The 23,258-nt window shown below is 45.2% G+C and overlaps 9 non-coding genes across 9 annotated transcripts; all 9 read left to right on the top strand.

The window, feature by feature from the left end:
- Nucleotides 1-2,056: 2,056 nt before the first annotated feature.
- trnan-guu (transfer RNA asparagine (anticodon GUU)) lies at nucleotides 2,057-2,130 on the top strand. The gene has a single exon. It is a non-coding gene; the product is annotated as a tRNA-Asn (tRNA).
- Nucleotides 2,131-4,357: 2,227 nt separating this feature from the next.
- Nucleotides 4,358-4,431, top strand: trnan-guu (transfer RNA asparagine (anticodon GUU)). The gene has a single exon. It is a non-coding gene; the product is annotated as a tRNA-Asn (tRNA).
- Nucleotides 4,432-6,657: 2,226 nt separating this feature from the next.
- trnan-guu (transfer RNA asparagine (anticodon GUU)) lies at nucleotides 6,658-6,731 on the top strand. Its single transcript has one exon. It is a non-coding gene; the product is annotated as a tRNA-Asn (tRNA).
- Nucleotides 6,732-8,957: 2,226 nt separating this feature from the next.
- On the top strand, nucleotides 8,958-9,031 carry trnan-guu (transfer RNA asparagine (anticodon GUU)). Its single transcript has one exon. It is a non-coding gene; the product is annotated as a tRNA-Asn (tRNA).
- Nucleotides 9,032-11,261: 2,230 nt separating this feature from the next.
- Nucleotides 11,262-11,335, top strand: trnan-guu (transfer RNA asparagine (anticodon GUU)). The gene has a single exon. It is a non-coding gene; the product is annotated as a tRNA-Asn (tRNA).
- Nucleotides 11,336-13,566: 2,231 nt separating this feature from the next.
- Nucleotides 13,567-13,640, top strand: trnan-guu (transfer RNA asparagine (anticodon GUU)). Its single transcript has one exon. It is a non-coding gene; the product is annotated as a tRNA-Asn (tRNA).
- A 4,533-nt stretch (nucleotides 13,641-18,173) lies between these two features.
- trnan-guu (transfer RNA asparagine (anticodon GUU)) lies at nucleotides 18,174-18,247 on the top strand. Its single transcript has one exon. It is a non-coding gene; the product is annotated as a tRNA-Asn (tRNA).
- Nucleotides 18,248-20,477: 2,230 nt separating this feature from the next.
- On the top strand, nucleotides 20,478-20,551 carry trnan-guu (transfer RNA asparagine (anticodon GUU)). Its single transcript has one exon. It is a non-coding gene; the product is annotated as a tRNA-Asn (tRNA).
- Nucleotides 20,552-22,776: 2,225 nt separating this feature from the next.
- Nucleotides 22,777-22,850, top strand: trnan-guu (transfer RNA asparagine (anticodon GUU)). Its single transcript has one exon. It is a non-coding gene; the product is annotated as a tRNA-Asn (tRNA).
- The last annotated feature ends 408 nt before the right edge of the window (nucleotides 22,851-23,258 follow it).

Below are 23,258 nucleotides of genomic sequence, written 5' to 3'. Positions count from 1 at the left end.
CAGACAACATTGAACAGTTTTGACAAATGAACAGAGTTTGGTTCAGTTAGAATGAACAACTCAATAGATCCCTCGTCCACCACTGCACTGTATGACTGGGAAAATCAGAATAGCAGCAATATTCCGCCTCTGTAATGTCCATTCATCCGCTGGAATCAGAGCGTGCCAACTGCAGCTTCAATCAGTGGGCTACTGCTCATCCCTGGGACACAACATACGACAACCCGGGACAAGCATCCCATGACACTGAGCACAGGCCCGCGATCACGACGGTCTAATACAGCCCACTCACTGAACCTCTGAGCTGCTCATTCGAACCTGAGTGAGTGTAACTCGGCCAGCAATAAATTTGACACTAACATTCTATATCTTCTCACCGTAAAATTCTTTCATTTCGGAAAAAGTACACTGCTGTAAATCTGAAAATTATCCCCATGGAATTATTGGTACAGAACGGGTTTAACGTTTTTCTCTGTCAGGATTGCAATTCACTTTCTGGCGACTGTTAAAGATAGTTTCGTCTGAAAATGCTGACACAAAAACGAGAAAATGTTAAACACGTGGAAAAATTCGTGTGGAAACTGGGTCACAATAGTTTCAAGGAGGTGTGCTTAGGTTCGGAAGCTGTGAATAATGTTGTTGATAATTGAGTGGAGAGGTTAGACCCCATGGGCTTCTGCGAGGCATGTTTCTTAACATTCGCTGCAATGAGCCAGTTATGTCACTGCGATGTTTGATGTAATTTGAAATCCTTAATATTTCCGGCTCGCTCACTCGGTAGAACACGAGTCTCTTAATTTCAGGGTCGTGTGTTCGAGCACCACGTTGGGCGCAGGTCCATTTTCATGCTGCTTGTTGAACCCATGCTCGCGATTCCCCCGGCTGAGGCGCCGCTCAAACTGTGTCTTTTACCATACAGCTTTGTTCATCTCACAGTTGCTGCTTTGTGAGCGCATAAAGCTCTTCTTTCCGAGTGTGAGGCTAGTTTGTTTGATCCCCCTCATGTACAATGAATTACCGCACTTTAAACATGACAAGCTCCTCTCAGGCCCCTGAACGAAAAATCTGCCAAGAGTCACGGCACGACAATGGCAACGGCCTGATCGCGATGGATGGGCGCGTAACAAGATGCAAACCGAAATAAAAAAAAGTTAAACGATGAGTGGAGAATATTTGGCTGTCCTACTGGACAATAGTCATATTCGGATGAGCTACGAGAAATTATTCTGCAGGAAACCAAGGGGAGATTTGTTTGAAGTGTTTTCAACTATGAGGAACATGGATTTTATGGCTTCAAGGACATCATACCCTGATCAGTGGGGTCAATAAACCGGGTTTGGAAATGAGAAAGAATGAAATCTTCGAATTAATACACCGCCTTCCAGCACCACCGCCACCCCAAAGTGCTTTTCAGACATGGAAGTCCATTTGAAATTGTTTCCATGCTTCTTTTAAAATGCGAAATTTGGGGCAACTTAGCGTGACCAATCTTTCTACATTGCATACATTGTTGTGCTCTGGGGGTGAGAATCACGCAGATAGGAAATGCATTCACTGTCGCAAGAAACGGAACAGCTTCCACAAACTGCACCACTATAATGAGGAGAGAATCTAATCTTGCTATCGTGTTCGAGGGACAGAAGTTGGATAGGACACGGTTCCCTGCTCCCTGCAAAACAGTGACACCTACAGGGCAGTGGGACCACAGATTAAAATCTCAAACATGGGACACCACCTCCGCCAGTGCGAATCTACTTCTCTGTGGATTCCATTCTTTGTCTCTCAGATTTGCAATTCAGTGGCTGAGCAATGTGATGGGACATCATTAAGTTCCCAGATGGATGGCAGCGGCTGCAGGAGAGCTTGTGCCCGCTGGCATACATGCCTCTGCAGTGGGAATGATCAGACTGAACCCATGTGTCCAAAATGTCTGCCCCACTATTTATTTTGGAAAAGGAAACCTGATGGAAATAATTGTCATTCCGCGAGTCGGAATGTGAGGCTATCAGTGACTGACACCCTCGTTTAAGCTAGCTTGAGGAGCACTCCTGGCCAAGTCTCTGTGGCGCAATTGGTTAGCGCGTTCGGCTGTTAACCGAAAGGTTGGTGGTTCGAGACCACCCAGGGACGTGGTTTGCTCCTATTTTTCTTTTTGCTTGTCTCCCTTTTCCAGATAGCATTTGGGACATTGAAACAAAGAACCAATCGCAAAAATTGTATCAGCTGCACTGTGTTACAGTGAGTTCACACAGAAGAAACTGATTGTTTGACAACAAATTGCAAATTGCACGACACAGGAATCAGACAACATTGAACAGTTTTGACAAATGAACAGAGTTTGGTTCAGTTAGAATGAACAACTCAATAGATCCCTCGTCCACCACTGCACTGTATGACTGGGAAAATCAGAATAGCAGCAATATTCCGCCTCTGTAATGTCCATTCATCCGCTGGAATCAGAGCGTGCCAACTGCAGCTTCAATCAGTGGGCTACTGCTCATCCCTGGGACACAACATACGACAACCCGGGACAAGCATCCCATGACACTGAGCACAGGCCCGCGATCACGACGGTCTAATACAGCCCACTCACTGAACCTCTGAGCTGCTCATTCGAACCTGAGTGAGTGTAACTCGGCCAGCAATAAATTTGACACTAACATTCTATATCTTCTCACCGTAAAATTCTTTCATTTCGGAAAAAGTACACTGCTGTAAATCTGAAAATTATCCCCATGGAATTATTGGTACAGAACGGGTTTAACGTTTTTCTCTGTCAGGATTGCAATTCACTTTCTGGCGACTGTTAAAGATAGTTTCGTCTGAAAATGCTGACACAAAAACGAGAAAATGTTAAACACGTGGAAAAATTCGTGTGGAAACTGGGTCACAATAGTTTCAAGGAGGTGTGCTTAGGTTCGGAAGCTGTGAATAATGTTGTTGATAATTGAGTGGAGAGGTTAGACCCCATGGGCTTCTGCGAGGCATGTTTCTTAACATTCGCTGCAATGAGCCAGTTATGTCACTGCGATGTTTGATGTAATTTGAAATCCTTAATATTTCCGGCTCGCTCACTCGGTAGAACACGAGTCTCTTAATTTCAGGGTCGTGTGTTCGAGCACCACGTTGGGCGCAGGTCCATTTTCATGCTGCTTGTTGAACCCATGCTCGCGATTCCCCCGGCTGAGGCGCCGCTCAAACTGTGTCTTTTACCATACAGCTTTGTTCATCTCACAGTTGCTGCTTTGTGAGCGCATAAAGCTCTTCTTTCCGAGTGTGAGGCTAGTTTGTTTGATCCCCCTCATGTACAATGAATTACCGCACTTTAAACATGACAAGCTCCTCTCAGGCCCCTGAACGAAAAATCTGCTCAGAGTCACGGCACGACAATGGCAACGGCCTGATCGCGATGGATGGGCGCGTAACAAGATGCAAACCGAAATAAAAAAAAGTTAAACGATGAGTGGAGAATATTTGGCTGTCCTACTGGACAATAGTCATATCCGGATGAGCTACGAGAAATTATTCTGCAGGAAACCAAGGGGAGATTTGTTTGAAGTGTTTTCAACTATGAGGAACATGGATTTTATGGCTTCAAGGACATCATACCCTGATCAGTGGGGTCAATAAACCGGGTTTGGAAATGAGAAAGAATGAAATCTTCGAATTAATACACCGCCTTCCAGCACCACCGCCACCCCAAAGTGTTTTTCAGACATGGAAGTCCATTTGAAATTGTTTCCATGCTTCTTTTAAAATGCGAAATTTGGGGCAACTTAGCGTGACCAATCTTTCTACATTGCATACATTGTTGTGCTCTGGGGGTGAGAATCACGCAGATAGGAAATGCATTCACTGTCGCAAGAAACGGAACAGCTTCCACAAACTGCACCACTATAATGAGGAGAGAATCTAATCTTGCTATCGTGTTCGAGGGACAGAAGTTGGATAGGACACGGTTCCCTGCTCCCTGCAAAACAGTGACACCTACAGGGCAGTGGGACCACAGATTAAAATCTCAAACATGGGACACCACCTCCGCCAGTGCGAATCTACTTCTCTGTGGATTCCATTCTTTGTCTCTCAGATTTGCAATTCAGTGGCTGAGCAATGTGATGGGACATCATTAAGTTCCCAGATGGATGGCAGCGGCTGCAGGAGAGCTTGTGCCCGCTGGCATACATGCCTCTGCAGTGGGAATGATCAGACTGAACCCATGTGTCCAAAATGTCTGCCCCACTATTTATTTTGGAAAAAGAAACCTGATGGAAATAATTGTTATTCCGCGAGTCGGAATGTGAAGCTATCAGTGACTGACACCCTCGTTTAAGCTAGCTTGAGGAGCATTCCTGGCCAAGTCTCTGTGGCGCAATTGGTTAGCGCGTTCGGCTGTTAACCGAAAGGTTGGTGGTTCGAGAGCACCCAAGGACGTGGTTTGCTCCTATTTTTCTTTTTCCTTGTCTCCCTTTTCCAGATAGCATTTGGGACATTGAAACAAAGAACCAATCGCATAAATTGTATCAGCTGCACTGTGCTACAGTGAGTTCACACAGAAGAAACTGATTGTTTGACAACAAATTGCAAGTTGCACGACACAGGAATCAGACAACATTGAACAGTTTTGACAAATGAACAGAGTTTGGTTCAGTTAGAATGAACAACTCAATAGATCCCTCGTCCACCACTGCACTGTATGACTGGGAAAATCAGAATAGCAGCAATATTCCGCCTCTGTAATGTCCATTCATCCGCTGGAATCAGAGCGTGCCAACTGCAGCTTCAATCAGTGGGCTACTGCTCATCCCTGGGACACAACATACGACAACCCGGGACAAGCATCCCATGACACTGAGCACAGGCCCGCGATCACGACGGTCTAATACAGCCCACTCACTGAACCTCTGAGCTGCTCATTCGAACCTGAGTGAGTGTAACTCGGCCAGCAATAAATTTGACACTAACATTCTATATCTTCTCACCGTAAAATTCTTTCATTTCGGAAAAAGTACACTGCTGTAAATCTGAAAATTATCCCCATGGAATTATTCGTACAGAACGGGTTTAACGTTTTTCTCTGTCAGGATTGCAATTCACTTTCTGGCGACTGTTAAAGGTAGTTTCGTCTGAAAATGCTGACACAAAACGAGAAAATGTTAAACACGTGGAATAATTCGTGTGGAAACTGGGTCACAATAGTTTCAAGGAGGTGTGCTTAGGTTCGGAAGCTGTGAATAATGTTGTTGATAATTGAGTTGAGAGGTTAGACCCCATGGGCTTCTGCGAGGCATGTTTCTTAACATTCGCTGCAATGAGCCAGTTATGTCACTGCGATGTTTGATGTAATTTGAAATCCTTAATATTTCCGGCTCGCTCACTCGGTAGAACACGAGTCTCTTAATTTCAGGGTCGTGTGTTCGAGCACCACGTTGGGCGCAGGTCCATTTTCATGCTGCTTGTTGAACCCATGCTCGCGATTCCCCCGGCTGAGGCGCCGCTCAAACTGTGTCTTTTACCATACAGCTTTGTTCATCTCACAGTTGCTGCTTTGTGAGCGCATAAAGCTCTTCTTTCCGAGTGTGAGGCTAGTTTGTTTGATCCCCCTCATGTACAATGAATTACCGCACTTTAAACATGACAAGCTCCTCTCAGGCCCCTGAACGAAAAATCTGCTCAGAGTCACGGCACGACAATGGCAACGGCCTGATCGCGATGGATGGGCGCGTAACAAGATGCAAACCGAAATAAAAAAAAGTTAAACGATGAGTGGAGAATATTTGGCTGTCCTACTGGACAATAGTCATATCCGGATGAGCTACGAGAAATTATTCTGCAGGAAACCAAGGGGAGATTTGTTTGAAGTGTTTTCAACTATGAGGAACATGGATTTTATGGCTTCAAGGACATCATACCCTGATCAGTGGGGTCAATAAACCGGGTTTGGAAATGAGAAAGAATGAAATCTTCGAATTAATACACCGCCTTCCAGCACCACCGCCACCCCAAAGTGTTTTTCAGACATGGAAGTCCATTTGAAATTGTTTCCATGCTTCTTTTAAAATGCGAAATTTGGGGCAACTTAGCGTGACCAATCTTTCTACATTGCATACATTGTTGTGCTCTGGGGGTGAGAATCACGCAGATAGGAAATGCATTCACTGTCGCAAGAAACGGAACAGCTTCCACAAACTGCACCACTATAATGAGGAGAGAATCTAATCTTGCTATCGTGTTCGAGGGACAGAAGTTGGATAGGACACGGTTCCCTGCTCCCTGCAAAACAGTGACACCTACAGGGCAGTGGGACCACAGATTAAAATCTCAAACATGGGACACCACCTCCGCCAGTGCGAATCTACTTCTCTGTGGATTCCATTCTTTGTCTCTCAGATTTGCAATTCAGTGGCTGAGCAATGTGATGGGACATCATTAAGTTCCCAGATGGATGGCAGCGGCTGCAGGAGAGCTTGTGCCCGCTGGCATACATGCCTCTGCAGTGGGAATGATCAGACTGAACCCATGTGTCCAAAATGTCTGCCCCACTATTTATTTTGGAAAAAGAAACCTGATGGAAATAATTGTTATTCCGCGAGTCGGAATGTGAAGCTATCAGTGACTGACACCCTCGTTTAAGCTAGCTTGAGGAGCATTCCTGGCCAAGTCTCTGTGGCGCAATTGGTTAGCGCGTTCGGCTGTTAACCGAAAGGTTGGTGGTTCGAGAGCACCCAAGGACGTGGTTTGCTCCTATTTTTCTTTTTCCTTGTCTCCCTTTTCCAGATAGCATTTGGGACATTGAAACAAAGAACCAATCGCATAAATTGTATCAGCTGCACTGTGCTACAGTGAGTTCACACAGAAGAAACTGATTGTTTGACAACAAATTGCAAGTTGCACGACACAGGAATCAGACAACATTGAACAGTTTTGACAAATGAACAGAGTTTGGTTCAGTTAGAATGAACAACTCAATAGATCCCTCGTCCACCACTGCACTGTATGACTGGGAAAATCAGAATAGCAGCAATATTCCGCCTCTGTAATGTCCATTCATCCGCTGGAATCAGAGCGTGCCAACTGCAGCTTCAATCAGTGGGCTACTGCTCATCCCTGGGACACAACATACGACAACCCGGGACAAGCATCCCATGACACTGAGCACAGGCCCGCGATCACGACGGTCTAATACAGCCCACTCACTGAACCTCTGAGCTGCTCATTCGAACCTGAGTGAGTGTAACTCGGCCAGCAATAAATTTGACACTAACATTCTATATCTTCTCACCGTAAAATTCTTTCATTTCGGAAAAAGTACACTGCTGTAAATCTGAAAATTATCCCCATGGAATTATTCGTACAGAACGGGTTTAACGTTTTTCTCTGTCAGGATTGCAATTCACTTTCTGGCGACTGTTAAAGGTAGTTTCGTCTGAAAATGCTGACACAAAACGAGAAAATGTTAAACACGTGGAATAATTCGTGTGGAAACTGGGTCACAATAGTTTCAAGGAGGTGTGCTTAGGTTCGGAAGCTGTGAATAATGTTGTTGATAATTGAGTTGAGAGGTTAGACCCCATGGGCTTCTGCGAGGCATGTTTCTTAACATTCGCTGCAATGAGCCAGTTATGTCACTGCGATGTTTGATGTAATTTGAAATCCTTAATATTTCCGGCTCGCTCACTCGGTAGAACACGAGTCTCTTAATTTCAGGGTCGTGTGTTCGAGCACCACGTTGGGCGCAGGTCCATTTTCATGCTGCTTGTTGAACCCATGCTCGCGATTCCCCCGGCTGAGGCGCCGCTCAAACTGTGTCTTTTACCATACAGCTTTGTTCATCTCACAGTTGCTGCTTTGTGAGCGCATAAAGCTCTTCTTTCCGAGTGTGAGGCTAGTTTGTTTGATCCCCCTCATGTACAATGAATTACCGCACTTTAAACATGACAAGCTCCTCTCAGGCCCCTGAACGAAAAATCTGCTCAGAGTCACGAAACGACAATGGCAACGGCCTGATCGCGATGGATGGGCGCGTAACAAGATGCAAACCGAAATAAAAAAAAGTTAAACGATGAGTGGAGAATATTTGGCTGTCCTACTGGACAATAGTCATATCCGGATGAGCTACGAGAAATTATTCTGCAGGAAACCAAGGGGAGATTTGTTTGAAGTGTTTTCAACTATGAGGAACATGGATTTTATGGCTTCAAGGACATCATACCCTGATCAGTGGGGTCAATAAACCGGGTTTGGAAATGAGAAAGAATGAAATCTTCGAATTAATACACCGCCTTCCAGCACCACCGCCACCCCAAAGTGTTTTTCAGACATGGAAGTCCATTTGAAATTGTTTCCATGCTTCTTTTAAAATGCGAAATTTGGGGCAACTTAGCGTGACCAATCTTTCTACATTGCATACATTGTTGTGCTCTGGGGGTGAGAATCACGCAGATAGGAAATGCATTCACTGTCGCAAGAAACGGAACAGCTTCCACAAACTGCACCACTATAATGAGGAGAGAATCTAATCTTGCTATCGTGTTCGAGGGACAGAAGTTGGATAGGACACGGTTCCCTGCTCCCTGCAAAACAGTGACACCTACAGGGCAGTGGGACCACAGATTAAAATCTCAAACATGGGACACCACCTCCGCCAGTGCGAATCTACTTCTCTGTGGATTCCATTCTTTGTCTCTCAGATTTGCAATTCAGTGGCTGAGCAATGTGATGGGACATCATTAAGTTCCCAGATGGATGGCAGCGGCTGCAGGAGAGCTTGTGCCCGCTGGCATACATGCCTCTGCAGTGGGAATGATCAGACTGAACCCATGTGTCCAAAATGTCTGCCCCACTATTTATTTTGGAAAAAGAAACCTGATGGAAATAATTGTTATTCCGCGAGTCGGAATGTGAAGCTATCAGTGACTGACACCCTCGTTTAAGCTAGCTTGAGGAGCATTCCTGGCCAAGTCTCTGTGGCGCAATTGGTTAGCGCGTTCGGCTGTTAACCGAAAGGTTGGTGGTTCGAGAGCACCCAAGGACGTGGTTTGCTCCTATTTTTCTTTTTGCTTGTCTCCCTTTTCCAGATAGCATTTGGGACATTGAAACAAAGAACCAATCGCATAAATTGTATCAGCTGCACTGTGCTACAGTGAGTTCACACAGAAGAAACTGATTGTTTGACAACAAATTGCAAGTTGCACGACACAGGAATCAGACAACATTGAACAGTTTTGACAAATGAACAGAGTTTGGTTCAGTTAGAATGAACAACTCAATAGATCCCTCGTCCACCACTGCACTGTATGACTGGGAAAATCAGAATAGCAGCAATATTCCGCCTCTGTAATGTCCATTCATCCGCTGGAATCAGAGCGTGCCAACTGCAGCTTCAATCAGTGGGCTACTGCTCATCCCTGGGACACAACATACGACAACCCGGGACAAGCATCCCATGACACTGAGCACAGGCCCGCGATCACGACGGTCTAATACAGCCCACTCACTGAACCTCTGAGCTGCTCATTCGAACCTGAGTGAGTGTAACTCGGCCAGCAATAAATTTGACACTAACATTCTATATCTTCTCACCGTAAAATTCTTTCATTTCGGAAAAAGTACACTGCTGTAAATCTGAAAATTATCCCCATGGAATTATTCGTACAGAACGGGTTTAACGTTTTTCTCTGTCAGGATTGCAATTCACTTTCTGGCGACTGTTAAAGGTAGTTTCGTCTGAAAATGCTGACACAAAACGAGAAAATGTTAAACACGTGGAATAATTCGTGTGGAAACTGGGTCACAATAGTTTCAAGGAGGTGTGCTTAGGTTCGGAAGCTGTGAATAATGTTGTTGATAATTGAGTTGAGAGGTTAGACCCCATGGGCTTCTGCGAGGCATGTTTCTTAACATTCGCTGCAATGAGCCAGTTATGTCACTGCGATGTTTGATGTAATTTGAAATCCTTAATATTTCCGGCTCGCTCACTCGGTAGAACACGAGTCTCTTAATTTCAGGGTCGTGTGTTCGAGCACCACGTTGGGCGCAGGTCCATTTTCATGCTGCTTGTTGAACCCATGCTCGCGATTCCCCCGGCTGAGGCGCCGCTCAAACTGTGTCTTTTACCATACAGCTTTGTTCATCTCACAGTTGCTGCTTTGTGAGCGCATAAAGCTCTTCTTTCCGAGTGTGAGGCTAGTTTGTTTGATCCCCCTCATGTACAATGAATTACCGCACTTTAAACATGACAAGCTCCTCTCAGGCCCCTGAACGAAAAATCTGCTCAGAGTCACGGCACGACAATGGCAACGGCCTGATCGCGATGGATGGGCGCGTAACAAGATGCAAACCGAAATAAAAAAAAGTTAAACGATGAGTGGAGAATATTTGGCTGTCCTACTGGACAATAGTCATATCCGGATGAGCTACGAGAAATTATTCTGCAGGAAACCAAGGGGAGATTTGTTTGAAGTGTTTTCAACTATGAGGAACATGGATTTTATGGCTTCAAGGACATCATACCCTGATCAGTGGGGTCAATAAACCGGGTTTGGAAAAGAGAAAGAATGAAATCTTCGAATTAATACACCGCCTTCCAGCACCACCGCCACCCCAAAGTGCTTTTCAGACATGGAAGTCCATTTGAAATTGTTTCCATGCTTCTTTTAAAATGCGAAATTTGGGGCAACTTAGCGTGACCAATCTTTCTACATTGCATACATTGTTGTGCTCTGGGGGTGAGAATCACGCAGATAGGAAATGCATTCACTGTCGCAAGAAACGGAACAGCTTCCACAAACTGCACCACTATAATGAGGAGAGAATCTAATCTTGCTATCGTGTTCGAGGGACAGAAGTTGGATAGGACACGGTTCCCTGCTCCCTGCAAAACAGTGACACCTACAGGGCAGTGGGACCACAGATTAAAATCTCAAACATGGGACACCACCTCCGCCAGTGCCTGCCAATCTACTTCTCTGTGGATTCCATTCTTTGTCTCTCAGATTTGCAATTCAATGGCTGAGCAATGAGATGGGACATCATAAAGTCCCCAAATGGATGGCAGCGGTTGCAGGAGATCTTGTGCCCGCTGGCATACATGCCTCTGCAGTGGGAATGATCAGACTGAACCCATGTGTCCAAAATGTCTGCCCCACTATTTACTTTGGAAAAAGAAACCTGATGGAAATAATTGTCATTCCGCGAGTCGGAATGTGAAGCTATCAGTGACTGACACCCTCGTTTAAGCTAGCTTGAGGAGCGTTGATGTCCAAGTCTCTGTGGCGCAATTGGTTAGCGCGTTCGGCTGTTAACCGAAAGGTTGGTGGTTCGAGACCACCCAGGGACGTGGTTTGCTCCTATTTTTTTTTTTGCTTGTCTCCCTTTTCCAGAACAGCATTTGGGACATTGCAGCTAAGAACCAATCGCAAAAACTGTATCAGCTGCACTGTGTTACAGTGAGTTCACACGGAAGTAACTGATTGTTTGACAACAAATTGCAAATTGCACGACACAGGAATCAGACAACATTGAAGAGTTTTGACAAATGAACAGAGTTTGGTTCAGTTAGAATGAACAACTCAATAGATCCCTCGTCCACCACTGCACTGTATGACTGGGAAAATCAGAATAGCAGCAATATTCCGCCTATGTAATGTCCATTCATCCGCTGGAATCAGAGCGTGCCAACTGCAGCTTCAATCAGTGGGCTACTGCTCATCCCTGGGACACAACATACGACAATCCGGGACAAGCATCCCTTTACACTGGGCACAGGCCCACGATCACGACGGTCTAATACAGCCCACTCACTGAACCTCTGAGCTGCTCATTCGAACCTGAGTGAGTGTAACTAGGCCAGCAATAAATTTGACACTAACATTCTATATCTTCTCACCGTAAAATTCTTTCATTTCGGAAAAAGTACACTGCTGTAAATCTGAAAATTATCCCCATGGAATTATTGGTACAGAACGTGTTTAACGTTTTTCTCTGTCAGGATTGCAATTCACTTTCTGGCGACTGTTAAAGATAGTTTCGTCTGAAAATGCTGACACAAAAAGAGAAAATGTTAAACACGTGGAATAATTCGTGTGGAAACTGGGTCACAATAGTTTCAAGGAGGTGCGCTTTGGTTCGGAAGCTGTGAATAATGTTATTGATAATTGAGTGGAGAGGTTCGACCCCATGGGCTTCTGCGAGGCATGTTTCTTAACATTCGCTGCAATCAGCCAGTTATGTCACTGCGATGTTTGATGTAATTTGAAATCCTTAATGTTTCCGGCACGCTCACTAGGTCGAATATGAGTCTCTTAATTTTAGGGTCGTGTGTTCGAGCACCACGTCGGGCGCAGGTCCATTTTAATGCTGCTTGTTGAACCCATGCTCGCGATTCCACCGGCTGAGTCGCCGCTCAAACTGTGTCTTTTACCATACAGCTTTGTTCATCTCACAGTTGCTGCTTTGTGAGCGCATAAAGCTCTTCTTTCCGAGTGTGAGGCTAGTTTGTTTGATCCCCCTCATGTACAATGAATTACCGCACTTTAAACATGACAAGCTCCTCTCAGGCCCCTGAACGAAAAATCTGCTCAGAGTCACGGACCGACAATGGCAACGGCCTGATCGCGATGGATGGGCGCGTAACAAGATGCAAACCGAAATAAAAAAAAGTTAAACGATGAGTGGAGAATATTTGGCTGTCCTGCTGGACAATAGTCATATCCGGATGAGGTACGAGAAATTATTCTGCAGGAAACCAAGGGGAGATTTGTTTGAAGTGTTTTCAACTATGAGGAACATGGATTTTATGGCTTCAAGGACATCATACCATGATCAGTGGGGTCAATAAACCGGGTTTGGAAATGAGAAAGAATGAAATCTTCGAATTAATACACCGCCTTCCAGCACCACCGCCACCCCAAAGTGCTTTTCAGACATGGAAGTCCATTTGAAATTGTTTCCATGCTTCTTTTTAAACGCAAAATTTGGGGCAACTTAGCGTGACCAATCTTTCTACACTGCATACATTGTTGTGCTCTGGGGGTGAGAATCACGCAGATAGGAAGTGCATTCACTGTCGCAAGAAACGGAACAGCTTCCACAAACTGCACCACTATAATGAGGAGAGAATCTAATCTTGCTATCGTGTTCTACGGACAGGGGTTGGATAGGACACGGTTCCCTGCTCCCTGCAAAACAGTGACATCTACAGGGCAGTGGGACCACAGATTAAAATCTCAAACATGGGACACCACCTCCGCCAGTGCCTGCCAATATACTTCTCTGTGGATTCCATTCTTTGTCTCTCAGATTTGCAATTCAATCGCTGAGCAATGAGATGGGACATCATAAATTCCCCAAATGGATGGCAGCGGTTGCAGGAGATCTTGTGCCCGCTGGCATACATGCCTCTGCAGTGGGAATGATCAGACTGAACCCATGTGTCCAAAATGTCTGCCCCACTATTTATTTTGGAAAAAGAAACCTGATGGAAATAATTGTTATTCCGCGAGTCGGAATGTGAAGCTATCAGTGACTGACACCCTCGTTTAAGCTAGCTTGAGGGGCACTCCTGGCCAAGTCTCTGTGGCGCAATTGGTTAGCGCGTTCGGCTGTTAACCGAAAGGTTCGTGGTTCAAGACCACTCAGGGACGTGGTTTGCTCCTGTTTTTCTTTTTGCTTGTCTCCCTTTTCCAGATAGCATTTGGGACATTGAAACAAAGAACCAATCGCAAAAATTGTATCAGCTGCACTGTGCTACAGTGAGTTCACACAGAAGAAACTGATTGTTTGACAACAAATTGCAAATTGCGCGACACAGGAATCAGACAACATTGAACAGTTTTGACAAATGAACAGAGTTTGGTTCAGTTAGAATGAACAACTCAATAGATCCCTCGTCTACCACTGCACTGTATGACTGGGAAAATCAGAATAGCAGCAATATTCCGCCTATGTAATGTCCATTCATCCGCTGGAATCAGAGCGTGCCAACTGCAGCTTCAATCAGTGGGCTACTGCTCATCCCTGGGACACAACATACGACAACCCGGGACAAGCATCCCATGACACTGAGCACAGGCCCGCGATCACGACGGTCTAATACAGCCCACTCACTGAACCTCTGAGCTGCTCATTCGAACCTGAGTGAGTGTAACTCGGCCAGCAATAAATTTGACACTAACATTCTATATCTTCTCACCGTAAAATCTTTAATTTCGGAAAAAGTACACTGCTGTAAATCTGAAAATTATCCCCATGGAATTATTGGTACAGAACGGGTTTAACGTTTTTCTCTGTCAGGATTGAAATTCACTTTCTGGCGACTGTTAAAGATAGTTTCGTGTGAAAATGCTGACACAAAACGAGAAAATGTTAAACACGTGGAATAATTCGTGTGGAAACTGGGTCACAATAGTTTCAAGGAGGTGCGCTTTGGTTCGGAAGCTGTGAATAATGTTATTGATAATTGAGTGGAGAGGTTTGAACCCATGGGCTTCTGGGAGGCATGTTTCTTCACATTCGCTGCAATCAGCCAGTTATGTCACTGCTATGTTTGATGTAATTTGAAATCCTTAATATTTCCGGCTCGCTCACTCGGTAGAACACGAGTCTCTTAATTTAAGGGTCGTGTGTTCGAGCACCACGTTGGGCGCAGGTCCATTTTAATGCTGCTTGTTGAACCCATGCTCGCGATTCCACCGGCTGAGTCGCCGCTCAAACTGTGTCTTTTACCATACAGCTTTGTTCATCTCACAGTTGCTGCTTTGTGAGCGCATAAAGCTCTTCTTTCCGAGTGTGAGGCTAGTTTGTTTGATCCCCCTCATGTACAATGAATTACCGCACATTAAACATGACAAGCTCCTCTCAGGCCCCTGACGAAAAATCTGCTCAAAGTCACGGACCGACAATGGCAACGGCCTGTTCGCGATGGATGGGCGCGTAACAAGATGCAAACCGAAATAAAAAAAAGTTAAACGATGAGTGGAGAATATTTGGCTGTCCTGCTGGACAATAGTCATATCAGGATGAGCTACGAGAAATTATTCTGCAGGAAACCAAGGGGAGATTTGTTTGAAGTGTTTTCAACTATGAGGAACATGGATTTTATGGCTTCAAGGACATCATACCCTGAGCAGTGGGGGTCAATAAACCGGGTTTGGAAATGAGAAAGAATGAAATCTTCGAATTAATACACCGCCTTCCAGCACCACCGCCACCCCAAAGTGCTTTTCAGACATGGAAGTCCATTTGAAATTGTTTCCATGCTTCTTTTAAAATGCGAAACTTGGGGCAACTTAGCGTGACCAATCTTTCTACACTGCATACATTGTGTGCTCTGGGGGTGAGAACCACGCAGATAGGAAGTGCATTCACTGTCGCAAGAAACGGAACAGCTTCCACAAACTGCACCACTATAATGAGGAGAGAATCTATTCTTGCTATCGTGTTCTATGGACAGGAGTTGGATAGGACACGGCTCCCTCCTCCCTGCAAAACAGTGACATCTACCGGGCAGTGGGACCACAGATTAAAATCTCAAACATGGGACACCACCTCCGCCAGTGCCTGCCAATCTACTTCTCTGTGGATTCCATTCTTTGTCTCTCAGATTTGCAATTCAATCGCTGAGCAATGAGATGGGACATCATAAAGTCCCCAAATGGATGGCAGCCGTTGCAGGAGATCTTGTGCCCGCTGACATACATGCCTCTGCAGTGGGAATGATCAGACTGAACCCATGTGTCCAAAATGTCTACCCCACTATTTACTTTGGAAAAAGAAACCTGATGGAAATAATTGTCATTCCGCGAGTCGGAATGTGAAGCTATCAGTGACTGACACCCTCTTTTCAGCTAGCTTGAGGAGCGTTCATGTCCAAGTCTCTGTGGCGCAATTGGTTAGCGAGTTCGGCTGTTAACCAAAAGATTGGGGTTCGAGACCACCCAGAGACGTGGTTTGCTCCTATTTTTCTTTTTGCTTGTCTCCCTTTTCCAGAACAGCATTTGGGACATTGCAACTAAGAACCAATCGCAAAAACTGTATCAGCTGCACTGTGTTACAGTGAGTTCACACGGAAGTAACTGATTGTTTGACAACAAATTGCAAATTGCACGACACAGGAATCAGACAACATTGAACAGTTTTGACAAATGAACAGAGTTTGGTTCAGTTAGAATGAACAACTCAATAGATCCCTCGTCCACCACTGCACTTTCTGACTGGGAAAATCAGAATAGCAGCAATATTCCGCCTCTGTAATGTCCATTCATCCGCTGGAATCAGAGCGTGCCAACTGCAGCTTCAATCAGTGGGCTACGGCTCATCCCTGGGACACAACATACGACAACCCGGGACAAGCATCCCATGACACTGAGCACAGGCCCGCGATCACGACGGTCTAATACAGCCCACTCACTGAACCTCTGAGCTGCTCATTCGAACCTGAGTGAGTGTAACTCGGCCAGCAATAAATTTGACACTAACATTCTATATCTTCTCACCGTAAAATTCTTTCATTTCGGAAAAAGTACACTGCTGTAAATCTGAAAATTATCCCCATGGAATTATTGGTACAGAACGGGTTTAACGTTTTTCTCTGTCAGGATTGCAATTCACTTTCTGGCGACTGTTAAAGATAGTTTCGTCTGAAAATGCTGACACAGAAACGAGAAAATGTTAAACACGTGGAATAATTCGTGTGGAAACCGGGTCACAATAGTTTCAAGGAGGTGTGCTTAGGTTCGGAAGCTGTGAATAATGTTGTTGATAATTGAGTGGAGAGGTTAGACCCCATGGGCTTCTGCGAGGCATGTTTCTTAACATTCGCTGCAATGAGCCAGTTATGTCACTGCGATGTTTGATGTAATTTGAAATCCTTAATATTTCCGGCTCGCTCACTCGGTAGAACACGAGTCTCTTAATTTCAGGGTCGTGTGTTCGAGCACCACGTTGGGCGCAGGTCCATTTTCATGCTGCTTGTTGAACCCATGCTCGCGATTCCCCCGGCTGAGGCGCCGCTCAAACTGTGTCTTTTACCATACAGCTTTGTTCATCTCACAGTTGCTGCTTTGTGAGCGCATAAAGCTCTTCTTTCCGAGTGTGAGGCTAGTTTGTTTGATCCCCCTCATGTACAATGAATTACCGCACTTTAAACATGACAAGCTCCTCTCAGGCCCCTGAACGAAAAATCTGCTCAGAGTCACGGAACGACAATGGCAACGGCCTGATCGCGATGGATGGGCGCGTAACAAGATGCAAACCGAAATAAAAAAAAGTTAAACGATGAGTGGAGAATATTTGGCTGTCCTACTGGACAATAGTCATATCCGGATGAGCTACGAGAAATTATTCTGCAGGAAACCAAGGGGAGATTTGTTTGAAGTGTTTTCAACTATGAGGAACATGGATTTTATGGCTTCAAGGACATCATACCCTGATCAGTGGGGTCAATAAACCGGGTTTGGAAATGAGAAAGAATGAAATCTTCGAATTAATACACCGCCTTCCAGCACCACCGCCACACCAAAGTGCTTTTCAGACATGGAAGTCCATTTGAAATTGTTTCCATGCTTCTTTTAAAATGCGAAATTTGGGGCAACTTAGCGTGACCAATCTTTCTACATTGCATACATTGTTGTGCTCTGGGGGTGAGAATCACGCAGATAGGAAATGCATTCACTGTCGCAAGAAACGGAACAGCTTCCACAAACTGCACCACTATAATGAGGAGAGAATCTAATCTTGCTATCGTGTTCGAGGGACAGAAGTTGGATGGGACACGGTTCCCTGCTCCCTGCAAAACAGTGACACCTACAGGGCAGTGGGACCACAGATTAAAATCTCAAACATGGGACACCACCTCCGCCAGTGCCTGCTAATCTACTTCTCTGTGGATTCCATTCTTTGTCTCTCAGATTTGCAATTCAATCGCTGAGCAATGAGATGGGACATCATAAAGTCCCCAAATGGATGGCAGCCGTTGCAGGAGATCTTGTGCCCGCTGGCATACATGCCTCTGCAGTGGGAATGATCAGACTGAACCCATGTGTCCAAAATGTCTGCCCCACTATTTACTTTGGAAAAAGAAACCTGATGGAAATAATTGTCATTCCGCGAGTCGGAATGTGAAGCTATCAGTGACTGACACCCTCGTTTCAGCTAGCTTGAGGAGCATTGATGTCCAAGTCTCTGTGGCGCAATTGGTTAGCGCGTTCGGCTGTTAACCGAAAGGTTGGTGGTTCGAGACCACCCAGGGACGTGGTTTGCTCCTATTTTTCTTTTTGCTTGTCTCGCTTTTCCAGAACAGCATTTGGGACATTGCAACTAAGAACCAATCGCAAAAACTGTATCAGCTGCACTGTGTTACAGTGAGTTCACACGGAAGTAACTGATTGTTTGACAACAAATTGCAAATTGCACGACACAGGAATCAGACAACATTGAACAGTTTTGACAAATGAACAGAGTTTGGTTCAGTTAGAATGAACAACTCAATAGATCCCTCGTCCACCACTGCACTGTATGACTGGGAAAATCAGAATAGCAGCAATATTCCGCCTCTGTAATGTCCATTCATCCGCTGGAATCAGAGCGTGCCAACTGCAGCTTCAATCAGTGGGCTACTGCTCATCCCTGGGACACAACATACGACAATCCGGGACAAGCATCCCATTACACTGAGCACAGGCCCACGATCACGACGGTCTAATACAGCCCACTCACTGAACCTCTGAGCTGCTCATTCGAACCTGAGTGAGTGTAACTAGGCCAGCAATAAATTTGACACTAACATTCTATATCTTCTCACCGTAAAATTCTTTCATTTCGGAAAAAGTACACTGCTGTAAATCTGAAAATTATCCCCATGGAATTATTGGTACAGAACGTGTTTAACGTTTTTCTCTGTCAGGATTGCAAATCACTTTCTGGCGACTGTTAAAGATAGTTTCGTCTGAAAATGCTGACACAAAAAGAGAAAATGTTAAACACGTGGAATAATTCGTGTGGAAACTGGGTCACAATAGTTTCAAGGAGGTGCGCTTTGGTTCGGAAGCTGTGAATAATGTTATTGATAATTGAGTGGAGAGGTTTGAACCCATGGGCTTCTGGGAGGCATGTTTCTTCACATTCGCTGCAATCAGCCAGTTATGTCACTGCGATGTTTGATGTAATTTGAAATCCTTAATGTTTCCGGCACGCTCACTAGGTCGAACATGAGTCTCTTAATTTTAGGGTCGTGTGTTCGAGCACCACGTCGGGCGCAGGTCCATTTTAATGCTGCTTGTTGAACCCATGCTCGCGATTCCATCGGCTGAGTCGCCGCTCAAACTGTGTCTTTTACCATACAGCTTTGTTCATCTCACAGTTGCTGCTTTGTGAGCGCATAAAGCTCTTCTTTCCGAGTGTGAGGCTAGTTTGTTTGATCCCCCTCATGTACAATGAATTACCGCACTTTAAACATGACAAGCTCCTCTCAGGCCCCTGAACGAAAAATCTGCTCAGATTCACGGACCGACAATGGCAACGGCCTGATCGCGATGGATGGGCGCGTAACAAGATGCAAACCGAAATTAAAAAAAGTTAAACGATGAGTGGAGAATATTTGGCTGTCCTGCTGGACAATAGTCATATCAGGATGAGCTACGAGAAATTATTCTGCAGGAAACCAAGGGGAGATTTGTTTGAAGTGTTTTCAACTATGAGGAACATGGATTTTATGGCTTCAAGGACATCATACCATGATCAGTGGGGTCAATAAACCGGGTTTGGAAATGAGAAAGAATGAAATCTTCGAATTAATACACCGCCTTCCAGCACCACCGCCACCCCAAAGTGCTTTTCAGACATGGAAGTCCATTTGAAATTGTTTCCATGCTTCTTTTAAAATGCGAAATTTGGGGCAACTTAGCGTGACCAATCTTTCTACACTGCATACATTGTTGTGCTCTGGGGGTGAGAATCACGCAGATAGGAAGTGCATTCACTGTCGCAAGAAACGGAACAGCTTCCACAAACTGCACCACTATAATGAGGAGAGAATCTAATCTTGCTCTCGTGTTCTATGGACAGGGGTTGGATAGGACACGGTTCCCTGCTCAATGCAAAACAGTGACATCTACAGGGCAGTGGGACCACAGATTAAAATCTCAAACATGGGACACCACCTCCGCCAGTGCCTGCCAATATACTTCTCTGTGGATTCCATTCTTTGTCTCTCAGATTTGCAATTCAATCGCTGAGCAATGAGATGGGACATCATAAAGTCCCCAAATGGATGGCAGCGGTTGCAGGAGATCTTGTGCCCGCTGGCATACATGCCTCTGCAGTGGGAATGATCAGACTGAACCCATGTGTCCAAAATGTCTGCCCCACTATTTATTTTGGAAAAAGAAACCTGATGGAAATAATTGTTATTCCGCGAGTCGGAATGTGAAGCTATCAGTGACTGACCCCTTGTTTAAGCTAGCTTGAGGGGCACTCCTGGCCAAGTCTCTGTGAAGCAATTGGTTAGCGCGTTCGGCTGTTAACCGAAAGGTTGGTGGTTCGAGACCACCCAGGGACGTGGTTTGCTCCTATTTTTCTTTTTGCTTGTCTCCCTTTTCCAGATAGCATTTGGGACATTGAAACAAAGAACCAATCGCAAAAATTGTATCAGCTGCACTGTGCTACAGTGAGTTCACACAGAAGAAACTGATTGTTTGACAACAAATTGCAAATTGCGCGACACAGGAATCAGACAACATTGAACAGTTTTGACAAATGAACAGAGTTTGGTTCAGTTAGAATGAACAACTCAATAGATCCCTCGTCCACCACTGCACTGTATGACTGGGACAATAAGAATAGCAGCAATATTCCGCCTATGTAATGTCCATTCATCCGCTGGAATCAGAGCGTGCCAACTGCAGCTTCAATCAGTGGGCTACTGCTCATCCCTGGGACACAACATACGACAACCCGGGACAAGCATCCCATGACACTGAGCACAGGCCCGCGATCACGACGGTCTAATACAGCCCACTCACTGAACCTCTGAGCTGCTCATTCGAACCTGAGTGAGTGTAACTCGGCCAGCAATAAATTTGACACTAACATTCTATATCTTCTCACCGTAAAATTCTTTCATTTCGGAAAAAGTACACTGCTGTAAATCTGAAAATTATCCCCATGGAATTATTGGTACAGAACGGGTTTAACGTTTTTCTCTGTCAGGATTGAAATTCACTTTCTGGCGACTGTTAAAGATAGTTTCGTCTGAAAATGCTGACACAAAACGAGAAAATGTTAAACCCGTGGAATAATTCGTGTGGAAACTGGGTCACAATAGTTTCAAGGAGGTGCGCTTTGGTTCGGAAGCTGTGAATAATGTTATTGATAATTGAGTGGAGAGGTTTGAACCCATGGGCTTTTGGGAGGCATGTTTCTTCACATTCGCTGCAATCAGCCAATTATGTCACTGCGATGTTTGATGTAATTTGAAATCCTTAATATTTCCGGCTCGCTCACTCGGTAGAACACGAGTCTCTTAATTTAAGGGTCGTGTGTTCGAGCACCACGTTGGGCGCAGGTCCATTTTAATGCTGCTTGTTGAACCCATGCTCGCGATTCCACCGGCTGAGTCGCCGCTCAAACTGTGTCTTTTACCATACAGCTTTGTTCATCTCACAGTTGCTGCTTTGTGAGCGCATAAAGCTCTTCTTTCCGAGTGTGAGACTAGTTTGTTTGATCCCCCTCATGTACAATGAATTACCGCACATTAAACATGACAAGCTCCTCTCAGGCCCCTGACGAAAAATCTGCTCAAAGTCACGGACCGACAATGGCAACGGCCTGTTCGCGATGGATGGGCGCGTAACAAGATGCAAACCGAAATAAAAAAAAGTTAAACGATGAGTGGAGAATATTTGGCTGTCCTGCTGGACAATAGTCATATCAGGATGAGCTACGAGAAATTATTCTGCAGGAAACCAAGGGGAGATTTGTTTGAAGTGTTTTCAACTATGAGGAACATGGATTTTATGGCTTCAAGGACATCATACCCTGAGCAGTGGGGGTCAATAAACCGGGTTTGGAAATGAGAAAGAATGAAATCTTCGAATTAATACACCGCCTTCCAGCACCACCGCCACCCCAAAGTGCTTTTCAGACATGGAAGTCCATTTGAAATTGTTTCCATGCTTCTTTTAAAATGCGAAATTTGGGGCAACTTAGCGTGACCAACCTTTCTACACTGCATACATTGTGTGCTCTGGGGGTGAGAACCACGCAGATAGGAAGTGCATTCACTGTCGCAAGAAACGGAACAGCTTCCACAAACTGCACCACTATAATGAGGAGAGAATCTATTCTTGCTATCGTGTTCTATGGACAGGAGTTGGATAGGACACGGCTCCCTCCTCCCTGCAAAACAGTGACATCTACCGGGCAGTGGGACCACAGATTAAAATCTCAAACATGGGACACCAGCTCCGCCAGTGCGAATCTACTTCTCTGTGGATTCCATTCTTTGTCTCTCAGATTTGCAATTCAATGGCTGAGCAATGTGATGGGACATCATTAAGTCCCCAGATGGATGGCAGCGGCTGCAGGAGAGCTTGTGCCCGCTGGCATACATGCCTCTGCAGTGGGAATGATCAGACTGAACCCATGTGTCCAAAATGTCTGCCCCACTATTTATTTTGGAAAAGGAAACCTGATGGAAATAATTGTTATTCCGCGAGTCGGAATGTGAGGCTATCAGTGACTGACACCCTCGTTTAAGCTAGCTTGAGGAGCACTCCTGGCCAAGTCTCTGTGGCGCAATTGGTTAGCGCGTTCGGCTGTTAACCGAAAGGTTGGTGGTTCGAGACCACCCAGGGACGTGGTTTGCTCCTATTTTTCTTTTTGCTTGTCTCCCTTTTCCAGATAGCATTTGGGACATTGAAACAAAGAACCAATCGCAAAAATTGTATCAGCTGCACTGTGTTACAGTGAGTTCACACAGAAGAAACTGATTGTTTGACAACAAATTGCAAATTGCACGACACAGGAATCAGACAACATTGAACAGTTTTGACAAATGAACAGAGTTTGGTTCAGTTAGAATGAACAACTCAATAGATCCCTCGTCCACCACTGCACTGTATGACTGGGAAAATCAGAATAGCAGCAATATTCCGCCTCTGTAATGTCCATTCATCCGCTGGAATCAGAGCGTGCCAACTGCAGCTTCAATCAGTGGGCTACTGCTCATCCCTGGGACACAACATACGACAACCCGGGACAAGCAT

The sequence above is a fragment of the Scyliorhinus torazame genome, chromosome 5, assembly GCF_047496885.1.
Source record: "Scyliorhinus torazame isolate Kashiwa2021f chromosome 5, sScyTor2.1, whole genome shotgun sequence".
Taxonomy (NCBI): domain Eukaryota; kingdom Metazoa; phylum Chordata; class Chondrichthyes; order Carcharhiniformes; family Scyliorhinidae; genus Scyliorhinus; species Scyliorhinus torazame.
The sequence above is the reverse complement of the archived record's forward strand: the minus strand, read 5'-3'. Positions and strand labels throughout refer to the sequence as shown.